The following is a 24,088-nucleotide window of genomic DNA, read 5'->3' on the forward strand; positions in this document are numbered from 1 at the left end:
TCTTTGATAGTTTGTACCATGTCCTCCCATCTAACTTTTATTTTTTCAAGAAGTACTACTAGAATTTGAGATGCAAATTGATCAAGAGAGAATTTCCAGGTTCCTAAATTTTCCATTACCAAGTCTTCAATCTCCTTTTTCTCTACCAAAGTCTGAGTTTCATATTTGAGAGCTTTAAAATTGTTGATTCCTACTCCAATCCTTAATTGTTTTAGCCTTTCCTCATATGCGAGTGGAGGCTTGACAAGTACAATTTCCTTCTTGCCTTTCTTGGTTCTCCTTGAGAATACTATAGTTGGCTTCTTCTGAGGTTTGGTGATAAAAACCTTTCCTTTCTTCTTTTTTAGCTTCATGTTATTCTCTTTCTTTGCCTTCTTATTTTTCTTCTTCTTCTTCATCCTCTCTTTTACCTTCTATGAGTATTAGAGGTCCAGTTGCAGTTTTCAATTTTTCTATCTTCCTCTTGCCTTTTCTTATAGCCTAGGATAACTTGATTTCAAGCTCAATTGTAGCCTTTACTTCATCATAAGTGCCAAAGGTAGGAAGCTTAGGATCTATAGGCTCATTCACTAGTGCTTCAATAATGTCTCTAGTTTCATTAATATTGACCTCATAAGGAAGAGATTTTACCCATGCAACTTGGTGTCTGGCTGCTTGAATGTATACCCTATCACAATCAACCATGAAGCATACATCATCTTTGTAGTCTTCAAAATTTTTTGGTGGAATTCAAAACCTTTTATTCATTCTTTCCTTGAAATCTTCAAAATAGTTATCCATAACCTTCTCAAAGTTTTCACCCATGTTAGCGATAAACTCATTAATTTGATATAGAATTGGAATATCTTTTCTCCACACAATAGTTCCTTTGGATGGAAAGAATTTTTGAACATAGAAAAATAAATAAGTTAGTAGGGAGAAAAATTTATAGGGATTATTCTTTGACGATCTGATACTATCCATGTTTTGTTTAGCTACCTTAGCAATAGCTCAAATAAGTCATACTCTGAATTCTTCTTGACTATCTTATATGCTAAGTCCATAGCCTCACACGACACACTATTTAGTCTACTAGAGATATATATCTTATGTGCAATGATATGAATACCAAACCTAAGTTCTATGTTAGCTACATTTGTAATCCTTAGTCCTTTTCCATCCCACTTGGCTAGGGTTAACTTTTATAACTCATCACAACCTAGGGTTTTGGTAACCTTAACTTTGTTGAGAATAGGGAGACTAGTGATTTTGTGAATCATTCTCTTTTTTATCACAATAGGTTGAGCTAACCATAATTGACCATTGTGCACACAGCTCAAAATATACCTAATCCACTTAATTTGAAAGTTTCTCGGTAGATGCAGGATATAGGTCAAGCCTTTTTCTTCTAAGTGCTTATACTCAAGTTTTAAGGTTCCATCAACACACAATTCTCCCAGGGCATTCTCCATTTCTAGTGTTCCTATTTCTTGAATAGTGCATTTGAAATGAGTATGAACATTGTTTATGAGACGTACCTTTGGTGGAATTTGAGATTGAGCTCCATTAGGTCAAGTGACTCTATAATGGCCAAAATAATTTTGAAGTTAGGCGCTTTCCATTCTAAACCCTTTACGAGCATCTCCAAACCCTTCTTTTCCTTGTTGCTGCTACTAGTCCTAGATGCAATCACTACTTGGTAGGTGTAAAATTTTTTTTGAACAAATTCTTCGCTAGAAAATTGGTTGGAATCACTTGGAATTTTCTTGAGTGCACTTGGAAATCACTTAGTTCTAAAATCATGATGAAGAATGAAATCAAATTCTATCTTTTTAACAATTTTTTTTCCATTAATGCTTAGTAAAAAAGTAGTGGAGATGACATAGTGCTTGATAGGCTGTCATTTATTCACTTTCTTGGTAGAAGCTTGCAACTTGGTGATCAAACAAAACTTTTGTTACTCCTAACCTAGCTCGGTTGAGTTTGTGACTGACCTTTCTCAGTATGACCTAATTTCTTGTGACTATTTGTATCTGAAATACTGATTAGATCTTTTTCTTTCTTTTATTTGGAACTACTTGAGATATCACTTGAAGATGCAATTCCATATCCTTGTTTATGGATCTAACTAGAAATGGTGGAGTCACCCACTTCTTGAGTGACATTGCCATCATTTGAACTATTTTGCTCGGTAGATTTAGGACTCCACTGTTGCTTCATCTACTTCCAAATGTTATCAACTTTATCTTTCTTTTCATCTTCAATTCTTCCTATATTCATGCAATTCTTGGCTATATGACCGAGTTCAGTGCATACATAAAATCTTACTATTGTATCTCTTTTTCTCAAGTGATGCCTTGAGCAGTCTTTGCTAATGTGTCCATATTCTCCACAATAATGGAATCTGCACCAGGTATTGTAATCCCATCTAAAGATTGCATTAACAAGTTGTTTAGCTAGATTTAATGATTTTGATCTGCATTGGAATGCCTTGTGACCATGCTTCTTGCATTTGTGACATTTGCCTTCAAATTTTGGTTTTTCCTTGCATTCATTAGCTTTATGACCATGCTGATTTTAGTTGTAGCACTTTCCATTGAATTTTTCTTTTCCATTACTCCAACATTTGTTTGATGTATGACCTAACTTACCATAGTGATTGCAAGTAGGTTTTTAATTCCTTTGAGCATCTTGTTTGGAAGATTCACCTTCTTCATTATATCCAAGTCCTATTTTACCCTTTTGTCTATGAAGATTTTGCTCATTCTGTTGGTTTAATTGATTCATATCTTCTTGAGACTTCATCATTCTTTCAATGATTTTTTTTCAGTGATTAAGTCATTACCAAACTTTCATCAATTTTTCTTTCAGTGATTAAATCATTCCTCAGGCTTTCATTTTCATATCTCAGATTCATAATTTCTTCATTTGCATTAGATAGTTGAGCTATAAGATCTTCATGCTGATTGGATTGCTTATTTCTTGCCTCCAAGTCTTCATTTTCCTTGTTTTTCTATTCCAAAACTTCACATAGCCTGATTGATTGGATTTCTTGTTCTCTTTTAAGCTTTCTTGCTTCTTCCTGTAGAGAGCCATTCTTTGCTAGGAGTTCCTTGATTTCCCTATTAGCTTCATCTGAACTGCTTGATGGTAAAAGGTCTTCAATCTTTTCTTCAACATACTGATGGTCATTCATTTTTCTTGCAAGTTCCTTCCTTCTTTTTAGGTATTGGGAAAGATTCTCCTTTGCTTCTTTGAGTTGAGACATAGCCATTTCCAGATCGAGCTTTTCATTTTCAATTACTTTGTCAAGTCTGAATATCTCCATTGTCCTTGATCTTTGTTCAAGTTGTTAAACTTTATCCTGAGAACCACAAAGCTCTTATACCAATTGTTGGAAATATTCAAGATATGATAGGTTACTAAGAGGGGAGGGGTGAATTAGTAACTTTAAAAAAATTTAACACTTTAATCATATATACTATTCACCATTCATTCATCTAATCTACTGCATATATGAGAGATCAAACATCCATAACACATGTACACAATGATTTGGTAACCCAGAAACCTTCCAAATAGAAAGTAAAATTGGGGTGGGGATGATACCCAAAAAACTTCAATACTATAGTACAAAGTTGGCCTATTAAGGTTTACATTGACCACTTCTGGTGATCTGCCCTGTTAGGAGCACAAAGGACTTCTAGGTTCACCTTTTTAGAGGATTCACAAACATACACTAAAGCATGCACTCTATTAGAAGATTTATACAAAGACTATTTAGTCTACTTGGTTAAAGGATTTACAAAACTAATTCACCTATTAGGATGAAACAATAGATCTACTTACAAACTTGATTGATGATTAGATCCTTGAAGTATAGATCAACTCTTGTGATTGATGAATCTTTACTACTCCTTATAGACCTTGTTGAATATTTTTCTCTACTACTAATTCACATTTATTCTTCTCAAAGCATTACATGTCCATTCCTTGATACTCTCATGCGTACATTTTAAATGATATAATACACTACATATATATCATTCCAATAATTACAATTGCAAAGTCAGCCAAAACACAAGTGAACAAAATATTACTGAGTTAGCCAAATAGTAGAAAACTCGAGTTCTTCAAGTTGACTTGGTGACCTTCTGATACTCGACATCCACTACATTACTCAACATCTTCATGCAATTGGTAGAAGTAGAAGCTCAGTCCATACTAACCACACAACATAGCTTGGAACTTAGTAACCATTGGAGACTCGGTAGATAGAGTGTCACTTGGTAGAAATCGAATCCTTCATTTACCTTGATTTCACTCGATAAACACTACACTTCCATCACTCGATAAAAGCTAAATTCTTCATTTACCTTGATTTCACTTAGTAAAAACTACACTTCCATCACTCAGTAAACACTGGCTTCCATCATACAAACTTATGACTCGACAGACACTGTGAAGCTTGGTGAACACTATAGACTAGGTAGATACTGCTGGACTGCACATTTAGTTGGTAGCTTTAGGAATGCTCAGCGTGAACTACTTAAGTGATTAACCTACAAGGTAAACGTTGAATGCTTGATATACACTGTAGACTTAGTGATGATCTTGGTAATCATTCATAGTCTAATAAGTGTTGTTACTAATGACAAATACAATATAATGCCAACATTAGTAACCTAGCTAGTCTTGAATATTTCCAACAATTGGTAATAGAGTATTGTGGTTCTGAAGATAAAGTTTGATAGCTTGAGTAAAGATCAAGGACAATGGAGATATTCAAACTTGACAAAGCCATTGACAATGAAAGCTAGATCTAGAAATGGCCATAGCTCAACTCAAGAAAGCAAAGGAGCATCTTTCCCAATCTCTAAGAAGAAGAAAGGAACTTGCAGATCAGATGAATGACCACCAGTATATTGAAGAGAAGATTGAAGATTTTCTCCCTTCAAATAGTTCACATGAAGTAAATGATGCAATCAAAGAACTCCTAGAGAAGAATGGTTCCCTACAAGAAGAGTTATCGAAATTGAAAAGAGAGCAAGAAATTCAGTCAATAAGATTATGTGAAATCTTGAAACAAATAAATAAGGCAAAAGAAGAATTGGATGGAAGGAACAATGAAATTCAAAACCAATCCCTTCAGCAAGAAGACCTTATTGATGAACTCTCCAATGCAAATTAAGAAATCATGAGGTTGAGGTTTGAAAATGAAAGAATAAGGAATGATTTGAACTCTGAAAGACAAATCAATGAAAGTTAACGAATGATCTGAACTTCAAATGAAAAATCAATGAAAGGTTAAGGAATGATCAAAACTCTGAAAGAAAAATCAATGAAAGGTTAAGAAATTATCTAAATTTTGAAAAGAAACTCAATGAAAGGATAATGAAATCTCAAGTAGATATGGATCAATTGAATCAATAGAATGAGTAGAATCTTTATAGGAAAAAGGGCAAAGCATGAATTGGATACAAAGAAGAAGGTGAGTCCTCCAAACAAGGTGCACAAAAGAATCAAAAACCTACTTGCAACCACTACGGTAAGATAGCTCATACATCAAACAAATGTTGGAGTAATGATAAAGCCAAATTCAATGGAAAATGCTACAATTGCAGTCAACATGGTCATAGGGCTAATGAATGTAAAGAGAAACCAAAATTTGAGGGCAAGTTTCATAAATGCAATCAAAACCGTCACAAGCATTTGAATGTAGATCTAAGTCATTCAATCCATCAAAACAAATTGTGAAGGCAATATTTAGTCAAGACTACAACACTTGGTCTAGATGTCATTACTGTGGAGAATATGGACATATTGTCATTAATTGTGTTAAACATCATATGAGAAGAAAGGATACCAACATAAGATGTTACACATGCACTGAACTTGGTCATATAGCTAAGAATTGCATGAATATAGGTAGAATTGAAAATGAAAAGAAAGAAAAAGTAGATAAAATTAGGAAGAAAATGAGGCAATAATGGATTCCTAAGTCTACAGAGCATGTTAGTTTAAGCGATGATAGTCATGTCACTCAAGAAGTGAGTGACTCCTCCATTTCCAATTAAGTTCTTAAGGAAGAACTAGAACTGCATGGTCAATGTCACATCTTAAAAGTTCCAATTAAAAAGAAGTAAAGATCCAAATTGATACTCAAGATACAAAAGGATCATTAGCAAGATAGGTAATAGTTATCATCGAGTTGACTTCTCTACTGAGCAAGGTTGGGTCATGGACTTTACCAAGAAAAGTTGGGAGTAACATGGTATGTTTGGTTGCCAAATTGTGCAACCTTTATCAAGTAATCCATACAAGTAGTGGATGATAGGCTGTCACACACATGTTATCATAGCTAACTATCATACTAAGCATTAATGGGAAGTTTTATAAAAAGAGAAGAAAATTGACTTCATTTTTGCTAAGAATTTAAGTATTATTATGAACAGAGCAATTTTTAGAGCATCCAGGCTACTTTAAGTGGAATTTGTAGCAAATTTTTTCTAAGATTTTGTTAGCTTACTGAGTCATCATGGCATCTAGTAGCAGAAAAAAAGTGAAGAAAGGGTCTGAGATGTTGATGCAAGGTGTTGAATGAAAAACTCTTAATTTTAAACTTGTACCAGTGATCACTAAAACTCTCAACCTAAATGGAGTGCAGTCGCAAATCCCACCAAAGGTACTTCTCATAAATGACATCCAAACTCATTTTAAATGTGCTATTTAGGAGATAGGTACCCTTGAAATGGATAATTCCCTTGGTGAACTCTGTGTGAATAGAATTCTTAAGCCAGCACACAAACATTTGGAAGAGAAAGGTTTGACTCGTATTCCTCATCTACCTCAGAGCTTCCAAATCAAATGGATTAGGTATATTCTAAGCTGAGTTCACACCGATCAACTATGGTTAGAGAAACTAGTCTTTATCACCAAGAAAATGATACATCACATTACTGGTCTCCCCATTCTCACCAAAGCTAAAACCACTAAAACCCTAGGTCAAGCTAAGTTACAGAAGAAAACCTTAGCCAAATGGGATGGTAGAGGAATGAAAATCAGTAGTGTGATTGATGCAAAATTGAAATTTGGGATCCATGTAATTCTACAAAAGATTTATAGTTTGAGTTGACTCAATAGTGTGTCATGCAAAGCAATTGAGTTAGCTTACAAGGTCATGAAGAATAATATGTCATATGACCTAGAAATTTTTTTGTTGAAGTAGTTGAAAAAAAACATGGAAAGCATTAGAACTTCAAAAAATAACCCATGTAAATTTGGTTCATTGTTGACATGTTTGTTTTTCTATGTACAAAAGTTTTTCCCTTCTAAAGACATGATCATATGGAGAAAAAATATGCTAGTTTTGTATTAGATTAATGAATATATCACTGAAATGAGTTAGATTTAGAATACCAAACAAGTTGGTTGAAGACTATAAGAATGATGTTTTCTTTATGGTGGACAATGACAGAGTCTACATCTAGGCAGAAAGGCCTAGAGTTGTGTGGGTAAAACCTCTTCCATATGAAGTTAACTTTGATGAGACTAAGGACATCATTGAATCCCTAGTGAATGAGCTTTTAGATCCAAAGACACACTACTTTGGAACTTATGAAGAGGTGAAGGCAAAAATTGAACTTGACAAGAAGTAAACAAGTGAAAGAGGAGGATAGAAAAATTGAAAACAAAAAGCACCCCTCTTATGTTGACCGAAGATAAAAAAGAAGATGTAGAAGAAACAAAGGATGAGGAGGAATCAGAAAAGGAAAAAGAGCTAGTAAGAAAGAAAGGCAAGGTGATCATCACCAAGCCACCAAAGCCATCCACTACAATATTTACAAGGAGATCTAGGAAGAAAGTAGGAAATGAATGTAGTGATGTGATCTTTAATCGACCACCTCCTACATTTCAAGAAAGGCTCAAGGTACTAAGAGAATGTGCTAGATTGCACAATTTTAAAGCACTCTAGTATGAAATAAGGACTCTAGCAGAGCAAAAAGAGGTTGAAGATCTGATCATGGAGAAGATGGGGAAATGGAAATTTTCTCTAGACCAGTTGACATCTTAGGTCCATGTATTCTTGTTAGATAAGATCAAGATTAGATGGGAGAACACCCAATAGATAGTCACAAACATATTTGCATAGACATTAAAGAAGTTGGTATCCACCTTGACTAATGCAAAGGTAGATAAAGCATTGAAACAAAAGAGAACAAAATGACTCTAAAGTTCAACGCTTGTCTAGTTTTGATGAAAAATATAGAATATGTACAAAAGAATGCTACTCACACATGGAGGAATATGTTCCATATTCACAAACTAAGTGAGTACCCTATTGAAATCGAGGATGATGAAAATGACAGTGACAAAGATGAAATCAATGAAAAAGACTCCACTCAATCCATCACAATTGATACAATTGATTATTTGGAGCTAATGGAGGATGATGAAGAAGAAAAAGAGGAAGAAGCTATAGAGGAAGCCACAGAAAATGAAGAGAAAATTGACCTAGTAAATATTTATGTCACTATCATTGCCTCACTTCCTCACTCTCTAGAAAAACTTTCTACATCATTAGGTTTAGAGATGGCTTCTGCAAACTTGATTGTAACTAGTGATACATCAAATGTCCAATCACTCTGCCACCTCTTAGCTCAAAAATTCACTAATAGAAGTGTCTAACACTTCATCTGCTGAGTTACAACATCCTTCAATCACCTAATTAGCATCTACAACAACTAATACAATAAGTTCTACAATTTTGAGCTCCTTAGTAGTATGTATAGTTTTGGATTCTACAATCTTGGCTACATCAATTGTGAGTACTCTTGTTAGTATTTTAGTTTTGGATAGTTCAATAAATACATCAGTATTGGATTTAATCAGTACTCCAATCAATATTTCATTAGTAAGTACTATACAAATTTTCACTTCTAGTCCTACTATTTCTACTATTGTTTCTTTTTTGGATTCTAAAGCATTAACTACAAAGATATTTGAACCTAAAGTTCAAACAAGATTATTGATTAGTGGAAAGGAAATAGAAGAAGATATAGATTTGGATAAGGAGATTGAAATTCCAAAATGGGACTTTGATAATATCACTATGGATCAAATGCATATAGCTGGTCATCTCCTCCAAAAGAAGGCAAAGCAGAAGAAATTAAGAGAAGAGAGTGACAAATAATATAAGATTATTGAGGATGTAAAGAAAATTTTGACTGAAGCTATAGGTGTTGAAGTTGATACTTCTCAACATATTTTGTTGCAATTAAAAGAGGCAGTCAGTAAATTTAATGAAGATTATAGTGGTCAAGAGAAGTTGATTGAGAAAGTAGAAAAGAAATTTGATAGCAAAATGCTTGAGCACATTTCTCAACAAATAACTATCTAGTAGGTAGAGATTTATTCAATTTTGACAAGTCTTGAAACTTCTTGCACAAATGTAACATCACTTTTTGCAAAATTGTGTAATATTACCAAGTATACTAAGGAAATTAAGAGAAAACTAAATAAAATAAATGAAGATCTAATTGCTAGTGTGAAGCAGTTACAACTTGATTCTAGTTCAAGGTCTGCACATAATATGAAGATCATATTCTTATCAGATATGTAGGTAGAATTTTTGAGAGAGGAAGCAAGGATTTGGTCCACACTCATAGATATTTAGAATATGATCCTACCCATCATGGATACAATGCAAAAGCACAATGTCTACTCCAAAACATTGATCCATGACAACAACTTCTCAATTGTAGATCACATGATCAAACTCTCTATAGAGGTGTAAGTTTCTCTATAAATGTGCAAAGTTTTGTAAGACAACTAGGATAAGACCTTAACTCTCATTCTTAAAGTACATTCTATTTTTCTCTCACATTTTGGTGTCTCCATGTAAATAGATCATGTATAAATTTTTTGCATTACTAAAAAAGAGGGAGAGAGACACTTGCATATACCAAGGGGGAGAGACATTGTATATACAAAGAGGGTAAGATACTATATTAGGAAGAAACACTTAGTATGTCAATATGCCTAACATGATATGTACACTGTATGGGGGAGAATCATGCAAGAGAAAGTATATATAGTAGAGTTAAAAAGAATTTTTTTGAAAAATCTAAAAAGTAGTATACCATACCAAGCTAAGTATCAAATTGTGTTTTATATAAGTTTTGGCTAATAAGTGTTTTTGTCACTAATGCCAAAGGGGGATATTGTTGACATTTAGTCAAGTTTGTTATTAGTGACAACACTTATTTAGATTCTGTATGGCTATCGATTTCAAGGAATAGTTTACAGTATTTTCCATGTACTTTAGTAGCCACCAAGCAGTACAGTCCATACTGAGCTTTGTAGTTTCTACCATGTTTAGAAATTCTTGTGAAGTGAATCTAGTGTTAATTAAGTTGAATGAAGATTAGCATTTACCAAGTACAATTGTGGTAAATAGGGAATGCAGTTTATATCAAGTCACACAGTATCTACCAAGTCACCAGTGAATACCAAGTTCAAAACTATGTTGAAGTTATTAGTATGGACTGAGCTTCTACTTCTACTGAGTGCATGATGATGCCAAGTAATGATAGTGGACAATGTGTGTCAGAAGCTCACCAAGTTAGATTTTAGAACCTGAGTATCTACATTTGGTCTGACTTTGTAACATTGGTGTTAACTTTTGTAATGGCTAACTTTGAAATTAAGGAAATCATATTGATATATATGTAATGTATTGTATCACATCCAAGGAAGCAAGAAAGTATAAAAGTTATATAAAAAAGGTAAGCATGTGAATGTGGATCAATAATAGGGTAAGTGTATTGTAAGGTCATATAAGGAGTAGCAAAGTTATATCTGTCACATAAAAGTGATCAGTACTTCAAGATATCTCAATCAACAATTTAGTTGTAAGTTAGAGATCTAATGTTTCATCCTAATAGGTAAATCAACCTCAAATCCTTTTACAAGGTAAACTTAACAATCTTTTCTTAAATCTCTTTACCAAGTGCATGCATCATTGTATGATTATAAAACCTCTAACAAGGTGGACCTTGCAATTCTAATTGCTCCTAATACGATAGATCATTAGAAGTGATCAATGTAAGCCTTAACTAGCCAATTTTATGGTATAGTATTGAAGTTTTGTGGGTATCATCCCCACCGTAGTTTTACTTTTTATTTGGAAGGTTTTTGGGTCACCAAAATTGTTGTGTTCATGTGTTTTGAATTTTTTATGCTTTTTTAGTTTCTCATGCATGTAGTAGATAAAATTTATTAATGGTAATTGGATTATTGTAACTAAGGTTTTAATTGGTTAAAAAAAGTTTTGAGGTTACTAATTCACCCCTCCCCTCTTAGTAACCTAGCTAGTCTTGAATATTTCCAACACCTTTATAGTGGAAAAAGCACTCACCTTCTATAACCAAGAAATCCAACTCACTACTATCCCACTAATAGTAAATACATATCCTATAGTACTCTACCTAGTATCTAGATTTCCTATCAAATATTAATCAACATATCCTTCTAAAGTACTAGTAGAGCCCCAGAAATGTAAGCATTTACTAGATGTTCCTCTCAAATATATGAGAATTCATTTGATTGCATTCCAATGCTCAATCCTATGATGATTCATATACAAGCTAACAACTCTCACTACATGTGCAATATCTAGACTAGTACATACCATGGCATGCATTAAGTCCCCTATAACTAAAGCATAAGCTACCTTAGACATCTTATCCTCCTCTTCTTGCATCTTTGGACACATCTCCTTAGTCAATTTCAAATGACCAAAAAAAGGTGTCCTTGCATCTTCGAAATTATCCATACAAAAATGTTGTAATATCTTCTCAATATAGTCAACTTGAGATAAAGTCAATTTCATCTTTTTCCTATCTTTGCAAATTTTCATACCAAGAATTTTTTTTGCTACCTCCAAATCTTTTATAGAAAAGGAATGTGCTAATTATTGTTTTAACCCCATAATGTGATCCATGTTATTCTGAGCTACAAGCATATCATCAACATATAGACATAGAATAATGTAGCTACCATCATCCAACCTCTTAAAATATACACAATGATTTGAATGAAAACTAGTGTATCCATTCCCATGCATAAAAATATGAAATTTAAGGTACCAGTGTTGAGTTTCTTTCTTAAAGTCATATAAACTTTTCTTCAATATCTACACTAAATTATCCTTACCTTTGACCTCAAACCTTTGTAGTTGTACAATATATATTTTTTCATATACATCACCATAAAGAAAAGTATTTTTAACATCAAGTTTCTACATTAGAAAAAATAGCCCACCAAGATAACTTGGGGGGGGGGGGGGGGGGGGGGGGGGGTTATGAATCAATTATCCAATAATTAAAACATTTATCAACTGTAAACAAGATTATTCATTCAACCAAAGTAAATAGAAACCATAACAAGATGTGCATAGACAATTACACCAAATATGTTAACTAGGGAAACCCTTGATAAGAGGGAAAACCCTAGTGGGAATGATGCCCACAAGATGATGTACTAATATTAATATTACTTGTTAGAGGATGGACCCTGTTAGGTATCTATTACAACATTTAGTACATAGAGTCCCTATTAGGAGACTTTGAATCTCTATTAGGAGATTCCAACCCTGTTAGGAGATGTAGTAAAATGTATGCAAGAAGAGCCCATTGCCCAAACATGCAATTCCAACTACAAGAAGAGATCACTGCCCAAACAAGTAATCTACTATTAAGTTCCTCTTTCCTTTATTCTCTCAACCAAAAAAATCACTATTAGACCTTATAGACCAAGTCACAAATCTCTGATCCAAATATCAAACCTTAGATCACACAATAAAACCTCGGCAATGATGTTTCTTCAACTTCTACTCTTCTCTGATCAACCTTGCATTTCACTCTCTCTATTGCTTACAATCACTTCTCCATGTTATCCATGTTAAAGGAAAATGTCCTTATTTTATATCAAATCCATAAAACAATTCCCTAAGTTGGTTGTTAGACTTTCTCAATTAATTATTATATGACAACAGTAAGAACATGTTACACTTAGCGATAACATTAATCTTTCACCTTGCAACTTGAATATCTTTCTATACACATAATATTATGGTGAGTGAGCTTAGCCACATCATCACCAACATTTCTTCTTGACATCCTCAACCTCGATTATTAGAATAACAATTCTGCTAAGAGATATAACAAGTTTACTAGAACATGCCTTTGTAAACTGTATCTCAGAATAGACATCACTAAAAATTTCTTAACTTCTTCCCGACTTAACATTTCTTCACCTGACATTAACTACATAGACTAAATACTCATGAGTATCTAATATAACCTTGGATAGTGAGAATACTCAACTAGCCATCTATACCAACTTCATCTTTATGTTGTTTTTTTGTTAGATACCACATAAAACTGCTATGTCGACATCAATGAAAAACTCAATCATGAATGTAACATATCATCATAGTAACATATCTACAATGCTTCCCCATATGAATATCATCAGAATTCCTAATTCCAATAGTTGCTCCAAATGCAAATCTTTAATAGCCACAATACTTAAAATAGTGTGAATAAAAGTCATTGTAACAAGTAGAGAAAATATCTTATCAAAATAAATTGTTTTTTTAGTACAAATCCTTTTACAAGTAACTTGGCTTTAAATCTTTTCTTATCTCCATCATCTTCTTTCAATCCATAAACCCTTTTATTATGTAAATCCCTTTTACTTGTAGGAAACTTATGTAAATTTCAAGTCTGATTTTTCAACAAGGAGTCCTTTTTATCTATCATTGTAGACTCCAACTGAAGGTTTGTATCCACTTGCAAAACTTCATCATAAAATTCAAGTTAACCAACATTTATTAATAAAATAGAATACAAAGAGGGAGTAATTTTTTCTAGAGATCTACTTAGCCTTGTTGACCATATAACATTAATTGGTGTTTTTGGTATTTGTTGTTGTTGTTGTTGCAAAGCATGAAAGATTGTTAAAACATCATCCTTTTGAGTATCATCCAACACTACATAATCTTTTTTGAATGCTACTGAAACAAATCTTTGTAAAAAACTCTCTCATTGAATATGACATCCCTACTTCTTATAATTTTATGATTTTTAAAATTCCAAAATCTATAACCAAATTCATCAATTCCATATCCAACAAATACATATTTCTTTGACTTATCTTCTAGCTTTGTTCTATTTTTAGAATCTATATGTTCAAATGCTTCACAACTGAAGGTTCTAGGAAAAACTAACTCACCTTCCTACTAGCCCATGCTTCCTTTGGAATACCACAACCCAAAGGAGTAGAGGAACATTTATTGATTAAATATACAATAATATTGATATCAATGTTTACATGTTTAGGGAAGCCCAACATGCAACCTCATGCTCCTTTCATTCACCCACTCCATTTTTTTGTGGAATCCTTGGAATAATTTTCTTCCTACAAATACTATTAATGGAGCAATAATATTTAAATTTATTGCTACAATAATCACCACCATTATTAGATCTGAGACATTTTATCCTTTTACCAATCTCCTTTTCAACCAAGCTTTTACATTTCTTAAAAATTACAAATACATCATATTTTTGGCTAAGGAAATAAATCCATACTTTTCTAGTTACATCATCAATAAATATAACATAATAATAAGATCCACCAAGGGAAGACACCTGATTTGGTTCCCATACATCTATGTGCACGAGCTCTAGCTTTCTCAATTTTCTTTTCCTTCCCACTCTTCACAAAAATCACTCTCTTTTTCTTTCCATATAGACAATTTTCATAGAAATCTATATTAACACATTTTAGACTTGGTAAAAATTTATTTGAATGAATCAATTTCATCCCTTTCTCACTCATGTGTCCAAGTCTCTTGTGTCATAGTGTTGCTTCAAAATCTACAACAACTATTTGTTCTCCCTACTCAACTGCAACCACTATTTCTAAACATTCATTTTTGTCTAAATAATTAAAGTAGAAGGAATAGTATGTCCTATACAAAGATATAAGGTTCTTACTTTCACACCTTTTACTTCTACTAAGGAACCTTTTGAAACCTTCCAATTTTTATGATTAAAAGTAAATATGAAACCCTCATCACCTATTTTTCTTGTTGAAATTAAATCCCTACTCAGTCTTGGACCATGTCTTACCTCTAGTAGCCAATGATTCCCATTCTACAACTTAATCATAATTTTCCCCTTTCCAACAATCTAAAAATGTTTATTATCACCCAAATAAACTAGCCCAAAATCCCCTTGGACATAATCAAGAAAATAACCTCTATAGGGAGTATCATGAAATGAAGCCCTAAAGTCCAAAACCCATGAATCATGAACACTTTCTAAGGAAAGAAGGAAAGCGCCCTCTTCATATTTATTACTTACCATAATGTCCTCTTTATTCCCTTCTAGTTTTTCTCCTTCAATGTTCTTTTAAGTTCATAAGTCTTTCTTCTTATGTGTTCATTTCCCATAGTACCAACAATCTCTTGGTCCTCTAGATTGAGACCTCTTTCCCTTTGATTTTCCTCTTGATTTCCTATGATTTCAAAAATTAGTTTCTCTCTCATTCATTCTACCTCTTCTCAAAACACTTCCTGGTGTAGATCCACTTGAGATTTTCCTACTAGTTTTGTCACTCAGAATAACACCAATCACATCATCAAATTTTAGAGTATTAGATCCATAAAAAGAACTACTCACAACCATTACCAAGTCATTCCATATTTCATGTAAAGAACACAAAATTAAGAGTGTCCTAATTTCTTCATCAAAGTTAATAGTTACATTAGATAATTGACTAGTAATTGTATTTAAGTTATTTAAATAATCTAAAAATGATCCACCTTCTTCCATCTTCATGTTGAATAAATACTTCATGAGAAATACCTTGTTTGAAGTGGAGGGCTTTTAATACAACTTTCTATGGTGTTCATCAACTCTTCAGTCATCTTCACTTATGTAATATTAAATGCCACCAATTGTACTAGGCATAATTGAATACTTCCAAGTGTCTTTCTATCCAAAATATCTCAGTACTCATCTACAATAGTAGTCAGTTTCTTAGATTTTCCTTATAATGGATTCCATAAAACCTTTTGATAAAAATAGTCCTTTTTTATTTTCCATAACTTAATTTTCTACCCATTAAACTTCTCAACCTTTATCTTACCCTCATTTTCCATCGCTCCCACTCAATTGTGAGACTCTCACTTGACCATGAGACCTTCCTCAAAGGATAGTTAAAAAAATCTTGATTTTCTACCACTTGTTAGGATTTAAGAGATAGAAACAAAAATTACATAAAAATATAACCAATATTAGAAAAGAAGAAAGCACATAGAAGAGAACACAAGACACAAAGATTGAACATGGTTCACCCAATCCTTGGGCTATGCCCACCAAAAATGAGTCCAATATTCTTATTGTCCAGTGATTATAATGTAATTAGAATCTAATCCCTTATAGCTCAAATACTATTACAAGAAGCTAAAATCTCATCACACACAATGAGATTCCTAACCCTAAGCCATTTTATACAAGATTTTTTTGACTTACAAAACTATGGATAGAATAAGTTGTCCAATAGAAAAAATTAGTTGATGCCTTGTAAAATAATAAAATTAGTTGAGCTTTCAAGGGCACTACCCTTGAAACCCTTGCGGAGGCATAGCCCCTTGACCACATCTTGTATTGCAATAGGTAGTGCACCTGGGGCTTTGCCCCAAGATCCCATAAGGGGCCTTGCCCATTGACCCCATCTTGGGGGTGCTTCCCCCACTCCCCCATAGTAAAATATAAGGGAAAACCATGCCAAATAAAGTAGGGAAAAATTAACCTCTAGTTCTAATTAAGCTAAACATAACAAAAATATCCCACCTAGAGACTGATCAGACTCACAAAAAATTAAAATCTCTTGATATTATTCACTATTTAAATTATTCACATCAATTGAAAATCTTTCTCTTTGTATAAATCATGCATATCATCAAGATTGTAATGCCCCTCCTTTTCTATCATTGTAGACTTAGTTGTTAAAATTCTATATAGCTCTTTCGTGGATATATTAACACTTAATTGAAATGCAATACTTTGATATGTTGAGTAATTAATTATGTCAAGTTGTAATAATTTCCTACTTGTAGTGATGATGCTTTAATTTCTCCTCATTAGCAAATGAAATTACTTTTATAATGATGTCTTATTGTGTGTCTTAGAAAGACATTTTTTGTGTCCTCATGATGATGATGTATTTATGGTAGAATATGATGCTATTTATATTTAGGTTTTACTATTATACTTACCCCATACTTGCATGTGTATGATTTGTGTGTCTATTTTACATTTATGTTTGATATGCCTAATATGATTGAGGGAGGGAGTCGAAGTCACCTACTAGTTGGAATGTACATGATGTACCACACCCGCCTATTATTTTTTTAGCTTAGATATATATACACATGGACATGCTCATCTTTTATACAAATTTACAAGTACCAAGCATCAAATTTCCTGAATTTCTTGGATGAGTGTGCCCTATCGCAATAACTCAATGGTAAGAATGGGGAGATAATGTTTAGGTCTAATCCTAGCCATATTCTAGTTACTTGTCCTAAGAAGGATGACATGCATCTGGTTTTTTTTTACCCTTTTTAAACCCATGAGTTTATCTTTGCCTGTGTTTTTTGATTTTGAGTTTTGGTCATTTTTGGTAATTTTTCTATTGACACAAAATCTTGCACCCTTACCTAAAGTTTTACCTGAAGGTAGCTTCATGTAACACGGAAATGATCTCTAAAGTGTGGGACTTTGCGACTTGAGATTAAGTCTTTGGAGAATGTCAACTTCTTTACTATCAAGATACACCTAACTATTTCTTGAGAGGCAAAGGGAGAAGAAATACATGAAAGAAAACTACGTAATATAATCTAAGAGAAGGTGATACACTAAATCGTATGTTCAACCGTATCTTTGCCAAAGAATGCACAATTCATCAATGTAACCTCAAAGTATTTAGATTCAATCCTTGCTTAATCCAACAACCATATGTAGATTAGAACTAAAATAATGCTATAACGAAGAGACTTAACTTTATATCACTCAAAAGCCAAGTAAATACAATCATATAGTTGAGACATGAATTAAATACATTAATACAAAGGAAAAAAGGTATTACATAGTATATTAATGGAAGAAAGAGATGCAATAGAGGAGTAAATTGTAATGTCCCATTTAGGACATTTTCTTATTTGCTTCTTTATTCCTCTTAGTCTTCATGATAATTCATATCTGATATATCTTCCTCTATCATTTGTTCTTCTATTTATATATATTATTACTAGTGAATAGTTGTAAATGGTTGCATCCCTTCAAATAATAATTAACTAGTTGTTATTGTTAATGTTTAATAGCTATTAATTAACATATATTTAACAATATATATTATATGTATAACATTTATTAATTATTAAATCATATATTCATACTAATAAGTTTTAGTTATTTCATAAAATATATTATATTATATTAATAAGCATAATATAACATATATTATTTATATTAATAAACTTTATTATGTTACTTAATAATTATACCATATATTATTATTTTAATAATATATCAACTATTATATTATATTAATAATAATATAATTATATTAATTAATAAGGTTAGTTATAATAATGTCCTAAAGAACATTATTTGAATACGTCAAGTATATATTATTATATTGTAATACATTTACTAATATAGTATTTTTATATTAAGATATATCTTATTATTTATTATATTAGATTATTATTATTATATGTTATATATATGATATTATAATATAATATCATTATTAGTATACCTATTTGAATTATATGCTAAAATGGGGACATCACATAAATTAAATCAAAGGCAAATGAAATTATAGTAGCAAAGCATAGACATACAATACTACAAAATTAGAGAAAAAGATTGATCCTAAGAAGGGTAACAAAATCTTCTTTTATCATATAAGCATAACTCAGATAGCTTCTACCCTAAGGAAAAACTCAACAACTGCATTCAAGATTGCAAAGAATAGTCACTATAAATCTGGAAAAGTTTTGATCATGGAACACATCTAGATGTAGAAAAATCACTTATTCACCAAACAAAACCTTGAGAAGATAGAAATGAGGGCCATTATCATTCTGATTGATTAGATGGACCAACAAGCAGTGATGGAGTTTCCCTTGAGATTTATCAGACATGGGAAACTATGAAAGTGGTTGAAGAAGATTGAAAAGATTAGATCTTCCATCAAAGAGTTGCTTCCTTTTTTATCAACATGCCAAGTCAGCCATGTCATCAATCAGATGGAGTCAATCCTTGAGCTTTGTGATGTGGACTAGTCATGTTCTACCTTTCATGTTTGACCTTTGACTACAATCGATCATAGCTTCACAACCCTTTATCTCCATTAACTATTTTACCTAGCAAAACTACAGGCAAACCATATTACTACTTCACAGATTGTCCTTAATATTTTCCCCTAACAATCGTGATAAAAAAAAGTGTAAAACTAATTTCTCACATCATTGCCACTTTATATCCAACTAGCATTAGATGCCTACGACCGTGTGGAATCGTGATCCAAACTGTCAACATACCATTCGTGTCATTATGGCTTGAACCTTATCATGACATAAAATGCCCTTAAATATGCAAAGAGGAAGAGATGCATGATCATAACATTAATTGTGGTTCAAGCTATAACTCCATCAAAAACCACAATGAACATATGGTTTGCTCATTTCATGTTATCGTTGTTTCACAGATTGATTCTTTAACCCATCACTGACCCCAGTGACTATGTGCACATGGTGATTCTCGACTTTTCCATCCTAACTAAAGTTAACACTAAACTCTCTATGATCATGAAATTAAGGAAGGTTCAAGACATCACAACTTAGACCTTGAGTTAAGATCATAACCCTACAATTGAGAGATAAAGAGAGATTGTAACATCGCCACTCATAACTAGATGTTAACTTTCTAAACCACAAAGTTGCACTGACCATTGAAAAGACCATGTTCCACATTCACAACTCCTTAATGGTTAAGCCATAGACTGCAGTGATTGGGCGATGAAGGATAGTCACATGATTATGACTTGAGTCTCCAAGGGATTAAAACATAAAAATCTTGAACTTTGGAAAATAAGGGATAAGCTAAAGTTTAAATGTATCCTTTATAGCATTTGATCATTTGAATATTTGAATGGATATCACTGTTGGCAATGCTTGGTAGGCACAACTCAATTTTTTTTGGGGGATAAATATGGCTAACAATTGCTTTTATGTGGATTTGACTATGTGATTTATTTGGGAAATGATTTAATTATAATATTTGTGTTAATCATATAATATGGATAATGATTGAATATTTTTTTATTAAAAAGAAAATATTAAAATATGAGAATATTTTGTTAATTATAAACTAATTAAATATGTACTTTAACTGAAAAGACTCAATTCAAAAGTCTAAAATTGGAAAATTAGTTAAAGAGAAATAAAAATATGTTGTTATTTAATTAACTGGAAATTAATTAAATGTGTGTTTTAGTTTAAAAGATTTAATTTAAAAGTCTTATTTAAGAAGTTGCATTAAAAAGAGAATTAAAATATTAAAATATTAAAGATTTAATATTTCTTTATTATAACTATTTAATTAATAATAAATAAATTAGAGTTGCATTTAATAATGAGCTTTAATTATTATTATTAATTTAAATAATAAAGTATGGATTAAATAGTGTTTTGCACTAATTAAAAAAATGGAGGAAAAGAAAATAAAAGAAACTTTTAATTGAAATGTTCTTTAAATATGCATGAAAGGATTAAATAATAAAATTAATTATTATCTGATAAAGATAGTGGCTTTTGAAATATTGGAGAACAAAAGCCCTGGTTAGGGTTATAATTCTTTATAAAGGGATTTGTAGTTCATTTGAGAGACACATAGGTTTGGGGAGCAAAATTTGGAATTGGATCAAAGGAATTGTTGAAAGTTTTAGAGGGTCCAAAGTTGCATGTGTTCACATATTGTCTCATATTTTAGCTAGTTTTGAGGTAGGGTTTGAAAACCCATTGTAGAATTTTATTGAAAGATCTGTCTACTTTGTGTCTCACTGGGTGCTTGCATAATGCTTACTAATTTATCTTATTAATTTTTTGGAGAAAGAATTATGTCATAGATTTTGAAAAGAAAAACTTATTAATGAGATTAAACTATATAACTGAAAACTATGTGTTTTCTTATATTCTATTTATAGTCTTATGATGTTTATTTTTGTGATTGCTTCTTTGTGGGTTATTTAGTTGACCAATTTAGGATATGCACTAGAGGTGGTTTTAAGATTTATTTTATGATTATTTGACTAGATTTCATGATGTATTTTATGATTCAAATTGAGGTTTATGTTTTATGATCTTTATGCTATTGAACATTCATGAGAACTTGAGTTTTGAGAACCAAGGTTATTTTTAGAATTATTGTGAGTTTTGGGAAGGTAGCTTAGGTGCATGTTGTCTTGCAATGGGGGTAGGGGTCCAAAGTGGCTAGCAGGGTAACTCATTGTAAGTTGTGTAATAAGTGTTAACACAGTAATTAAAATATTTAAAAAATATTAAAAAGATAAGTTAGAGATTTTGCCTCTTCCATGCTTTGAGTGCTTGTATAGGCTAAGGATGGAAATGAGATGATAGCTAGTGAGAGCTATGACTAGTTTTCCTTGTCTTCATGAGAGGGTATTCTAATTCTAAATGTGCCATGTTGCGGGTTTGGGGTCCAAAGTGACTAGTCCAGGGTAACTGAATGCTTGAAGGTCCAAGGTCTAGTGAGAGACTAGTCTAGGATGACTCAAGTAGTTTAACTATGTGATGACACTCTGTATTATGTAACCTAAGTCTCCTTGATGGTTTTTTAAAAATATTTTCTCCTCTTGTGGTGTACTTATTGGATATTACTTTTGATGGTGTATTTATTGTGAGTTATTACTTATTGATTGGATGTTTGTTATTGTTGATAGTTGACTTTTATTGGTGAATGTTAGCTATTCATAGGTGGTGTTCTTATTGTTGGAGTTGGTGAATAGTGATTTACTTTTATTGATGATAGTTGTTATCTATTGATTATTATTGTTGGATATGTGGGCTTTGACTTAAGATGGATATCTTTCATTGACTTTATCTTAATTTGATATTGTATTGTATTTGGTATTAGGATGTTGTCTTGTTGTGTGATGTTGAGATTGAAATGAGTGTCCTTTCAATTTTGATTATCTCTTCTTCTTGAGTAGTTTGTGTTACCCTTGAGGTAGATTTGGCTATCAGGATTCTTTGCCTAGGATTTTTTTATGGTTTGATTAGCCATTTGTGGATCATTCATTATCTATCCTACACGATGGGAGTGGGAGCCTGACTAGGTGACCATGTGATTGGGAGGTAGTATCTTCTTACCATTTGGGTCCCCCTCATATTTTTAGATGTTGGATGTTCATTGGTACAGTTGTATACTTTATCATTCTTATTCATCTCTTAGAGACTTCTATTCATTTGATGTAGCTATGTATCATGCATTTTGAGATCCTATGGGATATTGTATTATATATTAATGTACTTGTATATATTCTTGCATACTCTATGGCATGTGTAGTGGATGCTATTCATTTGATGTGTTTTCATCATATTAGTTTTATTCATGCATTTTTTAATGAGATTATGTATCTATTAATTCTTTATGATCATGAACATGTACTTGAGACTTAAACTATTTTTTATAAATTTCTTAAATGTGACTCAATGCAAAGCAACCCTTTAGGAATGAAATTTGTATTGTTTTCCTTTATGTAAATGTTGTTTTTGTGTATATTGCTTCTACATTGTTACTTTTATGTTGTTTAAACTTTAAAAAATAAAATAGTTTAGTAAATTTTGTAACATATTAGGTTTATTCCTCTTGAGTTTCCAAGCAGGGCATTACATCTAGTATCACAACCCAAGTTTCAAAATTGGGAACTCTGGGTTTATTGTGTGCCATTAGTTAACAAGTCGTTAAACTTGCAACAAGATTAAGCAACAAAATTTATCAACAAAAAATATAAACAACAAAATTGGAAAAAATAGAACTATGAAACTAGATCTTTGATTCATAATACTTGGAGTTTCAAACACTAGTTTTTGACTATATACTTCATCTTTGTTATCTTGGTAGCAACAATCAACTTCCAAGAGTAAGCCTATTTTATGGAAAGGAGGATGTAATGCCCCTCCTTTTCTATCATTGTAGACTTAGTTGTTAAAAATCTATAGAGCTTTTCTATGGATATATTAACCCTTATTTGAAATACAATACTTTGATATGTTGAGTAATTGATTATGTCAGAGTGTAATAATTTACTACTTGTAGTGATGATGCTTTAATTTATCTTTATTAGTTAATAAATTTAGTTTTATGATGTTTTCTTATGGTGTGTCTTAGAAAGACGTTTATTATGTCCTTATGATGATGAGATATTCATGGTAGTATATGATATTATTTATATTCAAGATTTACTATTATACTTACCCCATACTTAGACGTGTATGCTGTGTGTGTGTGTGTGTGTGCGCGTGTATATTTTACATTTATGCTTGATGTGTTTGATATGGTTGAGGAAGGGATTCACAATCTTCTACTAGTCAGGATCTATACAATTTACCACTCCTCACCATTGTTTTTTTAGCTTACATATATATGCACATGTATATGCTCATCTTTTATATAGATTTACAAGTATAGTGCATTGACTTTCCTGAATTCCCAAGATGAGTGTGCCTTATTGCAATAACTCAATGGTAAGAATCGAGAGATAATGTTTAGGTCCAATCCTAGCCATAACCTAGTTACTTGTCCTAAGGAGGACATGTATCTAAATTTTTTACCCTTTTAAACCCATGAGTTTATCTTCGCATGTGTTGTTTGATTTTTAGGTTTGGTTAGTTTTGGTAATGTTTCTTTTATGTGGATTTTATTATGTGATTTATTTGGTA

The sequence above is a fragment of the Cupressus sempervirens genome, chromosome 5 (genome assembly GCF_028749045.1).
Source record: "Cupressus sempervirens isolate cs-2001-9-10 chromosome 5, ASM2874904v1, whole genome shotgun sequence".
Classification (NCBI taxonomy): Eukaryota; Viridiplantae; Streptophyta; class Pinopsida; order Cupressales; family Cupressaceae; genus Cupressus; species Cupressus sempervirens.